Source organism: Centruroides sculpturatus, unplaced genomic scaffold (assembly GCF_000671375.1).
Source record: "Centruroides sculpturatus isolate CEXI.00-Female unplaced genomic scaffold, Cexi_2.0 scaffold174, whole genome shotgun sequence".
Classification (NCBI taxonomy): Eukaryota; Metazoa; Arthropoda; class Arachnida; order Scorpiones; family Buthidae; genus Centruroides; species Centruroides sculpturatus.
Window position 1 is genome coordinate 320283 of NW_019384420.1, and position 7006 is coordinate 327288.

Genomic DNA, 7006 nt, shown 5'->3' on the forward strand with positions numbered 1-7006 from the left:
TATAGTTTCTGGCATGATGTGACATTTTCTGCATGTGTCATTTGTGAGTGTTGTATCTTTGAGTATGTGTTTTCTGTAGTTTTTAGTATTTATGACCTGATCCTGTATGGCAATCATGAATCCTTCCGTCTCCCCAAAGAGGCATCCCCGATCTAACCAGCTGTTTGACGCAGTTTTGTCAACAAAATCCTGGGCCAGGCCGTAAGGATGCCTGCCATGGAGTGCCTTTCGAGCCCACGATTGCTTGATGGTGTCTATGCTTTTTATGTGTTGTGTCATGTCTGTATGTTGTGAGTGTAAGTTTAAAAGTTGTTCCGAAGTGGTCCACGGCCATATGGGTCGGCCGATTATTGATGCCAATTCACAGACATGACGCCATCAACATCATCTCTCTGAGTGAAACTGCATAATTTCTCTTTATGCTCACTATCGAGAATGAAGGACATACCAAGAACTTCATTTAAAAAAGTCAAAGATGAATTTCTTGTATTTGATTTATTAAAAAATCTGAAGGAACCGAATAAGAGAGAATATCTGAAAATCGGGATATTCTCTCCTATAACGGAAATTTATGGAAATTCACAGTGAACCTTTTGACAATTTCTAATTAACTTAAAATACTTGAATTTTATAATTGAGCAATCAATATAAGCAAAAATTATCAGCAATTTAATATAAGGATATATTCTATTTGATAAAATGTTTTTGCAATAGCATTAGCAGCGGATTAAATCGACAGAAAGCGTCTGATATCGAAAAAGCTGTAACATGTAAATAATTAATTCATAAACAATTTAATAATTATCGATTAAATTTCACTAATACTTAATATATTTTATTAATTTTGATTAATTGGATAGCCGAACTATCAAAAAAGAAAAAAAAATTACGTACGAGATTCGTTAAGTTGGCAACACTGAAAATTTCGCTTAGCGTCAAATTCTAACTTAATGGAATAATCACGTGGTCGCCATTTTATTTTAACCGTATTGGATATTTTTTTCTAAAGAAAGTTTTCCAAGTAAGCTTTACCTATTCATCTTTTTGAAATTCCGCGTTTTTTATTAGTTTAGTTATGTTATAACTTGATATATATCAATCAATGTCAAAGTCAAATAGTTGATAAGTTGTAAGCCTATTGTATACATTTTGAGGATGCAAAGCTTGGGATTTACTTGTAACAGCTACTTACAATAATACAGAAAAATTATAAAAAATAAAGACTTTCATTATACGTATATAGTGTACACTCAATTCAATATACTATTTTTTTAACTTTTTAACAAAAAACAGTTAAGATTTCATTTTTTTGGCATGTACAATTAATCACATAAAAATTGTGAAATTTATAGTAAGTTGAATAAAAGTTATTTTTAAGTAATTTGTATGTATATAAATATTACTTTCTATTGTAACTTCGGTAACTTCTACTGTACAGATTCTATAGTACTGTACTATTCTTTTTTGTCATTATATTGTATTTGTAACTTCAAATGCAGGTGTGTACATAGGTAACAATGGCTGCCAGGGAGTGCTCATTTTGCGTGTGCAGTAGGTTTTTCTTTTAATCGTTGTGCACGTGACGTCTCCATCGAAAAACATGCTCCGAGAAACACGTGAGCTTTCGACATACCGTGGTGATCTTTGTTTGTTTACATTTGAAATTAAGTTTTGATGGGTGTTCGGAATACAAGGAGAATATAAGATGAAATTTAATATTTTCAAAGTATCTGTTAAATAGTAGTGTGTTGACATGTGAATTTTTCAGTTAGTGTTCATTGATCAAGTTGAATAATGCCAAACTGTTATGTGTGAAAATTACAATCAAAAGACAAAAGGAAATAATGTAATTTATCATTCTTTCCCAAAGCATCCTACTCTTAGAAGTAAGTTGATTCATGCCTGCAAACGAGAGGACAAAAAGTCAATGTTGAAAATGCAACAGTTTGCAGTGTGCACTTCCTTAAAGACAACTATGAGAGAGATCTAAAAGCAGAACTCTTAAATATACCTTCCAGGAGATGCTTAAAGCCTGATGCTATGCCGTCTTTAAATCTAGCTCCTGTTACATCTTCGGATGTCCCATGTACATCAGAGATAGTAGAGCAAATGCATGACAGAACAATAAGATATACACAGCGAGAGAATCGGAAATGTGCACTGAACAAACTGTCTCGTCTTTCACCAAAAAAGAATAAAATTGACACAGGTATTGAAACTAAACCTATAAATGAGCCTTCTCTGGAAGTGAAATTAGCAACAAAACTGGATTTAGTAAATGCTAAAATTGATCACTTGAAGAGGGAAGTATTTACTCTGAAAAGAAAAAATAAATTATTACAGTTGGCTCTTACTGAGAAAAACCAAAAAATTAAAATTATTTGAAAGTAAAAAACACAAAGAAGTGAATGAGAAAATAAATAATATTTTGAAAAAAAATATTTACCAAAACACAAATAGATTGCCTTATAACACAAAAAATGAAGCAACACTGGACAAAAGAAGATATAGCAAAAGCACTAACCCTGTGTTTTTTGTCTAGGAAGTATTATGTGTATATGAGAAAAAGCCTTGGAATCCCTTTACCTGCACTTTCTACTTTATTCATCATTTTCTTCATCTTTTCATTGCTATCCAGGAGTATTGCATAATGTTTTGCAAATAATGAAGATGAAATCTGAAAGTCACAGTTATAGAATCTTTCTGCATTCTGAGCTTTGATGAAATGAATGTTGACTCCAGACTCTGTTATGACCAAGAGATGGACAAAGTTTTTGGATCTCACAGTCAGGTGCAGGTAGTAATGACTTGTGCTCTGTGTGGGAATTGGAAACAGCTTGTTTGTTATGACTTTGATACCACTATGACAGGTGAATTATTGAAAGAAATAATAACTAAAGTTCACAGTGTAGGTTTTATAGTTGTTGGTGTTGTGTGTGATCGGGGAGGAAAAAATTCAAAGGTATGGAACTATCACAAAGTTGACCATGAAAATACATGCTTTGAAAATCCTACAAATCCAGGAAAGCACATATGGGTCTATTCAGATGTGTCACATTTGATTAAACTTTTGAGGAATCATGTATTAGATGAAGGCATTATCTTACCAAGAGGAAAACATGTGAATAAAGATGTTTTTCTGAAAATATTATCCTTGGATAATGGAGAAATAAAGCTATGTCCAAAACTGACACAAGCTCATGTGGATGTGTGTGGAAGGGAATGTCAAAAAGTTAATCTTGCTTGCCAGTTATTTTCTAATCGTGTTTGCTCAAGCAATATCTTTCCTTCTACCTGATGACCAGGAAATTTCTGATTTTGTAAAATTTGTAAATGATACTTTTGACATCCTCAATTCAAGAATCCCTAAAATTGACGATAGTCCAATTGCTAGTGCCTTTGGAATGCATATAGAAGGCCAAGAACAAAGACTTCGCAAATTTTATTCTATTTGTAAGAACACGAGGTTGGGAAAAAGAACACGTTTATTACCATTTCAGAAAGGCTTCCTTATATTTATTTGTTCACTCCTCTGCTGCTACACAGACCTTGGTAAAAATTACAATATTAAGTATATTTTAACTGCAAGATTTAATCAAGACTGTTTACAAAAATTTTTTTCTCAGATTTGTACATTAGGAAGAACATATGACCACCCTTCCCTGTTGAATTTAAGAATCATTTCCGTCATGAGTAGAAATGTTACTGACATTACATTAAGCTCTTCATGTCCAGTAGCAATTGACAAAGATGCTGATGAATACCTTACATCACATCTTTTCACTGGATTAATTCCTAGTATGGAAGAAGAACTTAAGATGATTGAGGGGGACTCAGAGGTGCAAGAAATGACTTTAGAAATTTCTCCATCTTGTCTATCAGTACCTACAGCTGAATGTTCTGAACAGGGACTACACTATTTAGCCGGTTATATTGCTTATCATTGCAAGCAAATTGATATTTCTTTTGGTCATAATAGTGAAGAAATGAAACTCTCTTCACCTCAATTGAACAATGACTGGATAGAAAAGTTGTCTTGAGGTGGCTTGATAATGCCAACAGATAGCTAGCTGAACTCTGTAAAGTAAATGGAAGTAACATTTTCACTGTTTATTGGAAACAATATTTCCAAAGTGAGCAATGTCGTTAAGGGCCTTTGTGAAATTTTATCAAAGAAGTTTTCACATTTGCATCCCCAAGTAATAAAATTATGTCAGAACAAGACTTTTTATAAGAATACTTTATATAAATGCAGAAAGCAAAATCCAAAGGTCTGCCAAACAACACCAAAAAAAGGCAAGAAAGTGGCAAGCTTCATATGCTTGCACATCCAGACATTAAAAAATTTATAATTATATATATATATAGAGTCCTCTTGATGCAATGCTTTGTTTAAACCAGTATAAATATACACGTTATTTAATATCTAGCTCTACAGCTAGATCTATTGTAATACCTACATTAATTTTGTATTGAATAAAAAAGCAAAAATGTATTTTGTTACTTATGAAGCATTAGTATTATTTTTTTAAACTTTAGTTTCGTATAAGAAATATATTTATAACAAAAAAAATTTTCTAAAAATCTTTACATGAAAGTTCAGAATTTTCTTCTTTAAAAAGGAAAATATCGTGGAAAAACATTTATTTCTTATTGTTTCATGTTTATTTGCCTGAGGAGCAGCCATAAGATAAAGTAATGATTTAATTGCTTGTAGAATACTTTTTCTCTAATTAGTTTTATCATACGAGTGAATTGTGGCATGTTATGTAGAATAAGTTTACAGGGATAATTAAATTAATTAATTTGATTTTGAATAGCACCATATTAACAATTGTATGTATTTATTAACCATTGTGTGAGTTTTGTGGTGCATTCATTTCTCTAAGATTGCATTTCTGACATAAACAGCACGTGTTACAGAGCGGTAGTGAATCAAGTTTCTCAATGGTGACGTCATGTGCAGTGGCATTTTTCTCGCTAGAGTGAGTTGTGCTACCTTATCTCTATATATCTTAAATTGCTGTGTTCAGCAGACTCAACAGTTTCAAAGCTGTTGAGTATTTTTCTGCTGAACGCCCTCTACAGTAGCATTGTTTTGGAACGTGTTTGGTATTTTGATGTCATATTTAGTAGTGTCTTTCATTTATGCTATTTATCACTTCCTGAAACTGACCAATGATGGCTGCTTTTTGTTCAAATGCACGTCACTCATCATTCAACAGATGTAACTACATAACAGCTACTAATTGACACACCTTTGCTCAGTTACAACTGTTGACTCTGCTGAATGCAGCCAATGAAATAAAACTGTGCTTTACTAATTACTTGAGTTGTGGATGATATGTTGATGCAATGACGTTTTTGTGTTACAACTAGGGTTGTCAGATTTCAACAACTGATTAAATGTGTATGGTCTGGTATGCATCAGTCTCAGCCACAACATAAGCTTTTACTGGAATTTTTGGATAGTAAAAATGTTTTTAATCATTATGAAATGATATTTAATGACAATGTATGAGATTAATACTATCACATAGTAACAGTCTTATTCAGTTTTTATTGTTATTTTTTAAAGTTGCTAAATATAATTGTGAAGGCAGCCATATTGCTTTGAAAGGTCTGACCATATCCACTTCCTAGTGAGTGGACAGTGCATTGGTTGCTGTACTGATAAGTTCATCAGTGAATATCAGAACATATTTTAGTACATTGCAATTCACCAATGTGATGTTTGGTGCATAGTGGAATGTACCCAATGACATTTGAAAATGATTAATACTACCACTTTCCAACTTTCACTCTACCCCATTCCACTCCATAAAAGAAAAATTGAATGATTTTTTAATAACTAAACATTCCATTTACATTTTTTATATTTTGATTTTAAAAACTAATTTATATATTAATTACAAATGTTTTCAAATTTAAAATATTTAATGGTAAATCATAACTTTCTATGGAGAATGGATTTCTTATATTTACATATAAAGACAGACATATGTCTGCATGGAAATCTTCCACAATTTTTTCACATAACATGAACATTGAAAAAGTGGAAATGAAGGACAATTGCATAGATCAAAAACATTAGAGAACACGGAATTGACAGGGACAGCAGCTACACTAGAAATAATAAATATTATATCCACCCATCAGACGAAAACAGTTACTATGTCAGTTTAGAATTTGTAAACGATGGAAACAGAAGCAAAAACTGGAATGCATACACAGGCCAACCAACAGACCTCCAACAGGCCAACAGGAACAGGAGTTATTAGTAGAAACACAAGAAGGAAAAACAATATACAAAGCCAGCTTTAGAATGGCTCCTTACTGTAATATTATCCAAGCAGAGCTCTGAGCCATCTACAGGGCTCTAAATTATATTCAAGGAAACCTTAATTACCTTAAAGGCTCTATAGCAATAAACACGGACTACAAAGTGGTTCTTTTCGTATTGCAAAACAAGAAAAACAATTCATTACTTGCCACAGAAACTATCAAAATTGCACAAGACCTTAGCAAAACTATAAAAATAGTATTCCAATGGATTCCAGGGCATAGGGATCACCTGGGTAATGAGACAGCAGATCATCTAGTGAAGACAACAGCTTCAGCAAATACTCCAATTACTTACAAAAGAATCCCCCTACAGGAAATAAGAAAGGAAATCAAACAAATCAAATTCTCATGGATGTGTGGCAAAATGAATGGAACGAGTCGGTGATGACAGATACCAAACTTTCTCTTTTATACCCAATATAATAACAAGGAAAAGAAACAAAGTTCTTCAACCCCTCATTTGAATTAACTCAAACTTCAAGGGTCATGGAAACTTCAGATCCTACTTGTATAGATTCAAAAAGAAGGACAATAGTATCTGTGAAATCAATAATAGTAAAGATAATGTTCATCACTTTTTATTCGAATTCTCCAGGTTCAGTGACAGTTGCGAGACCCTCTTTAGAGACTGCCTTACCTACAGCAACAAATGGCCTCCTGA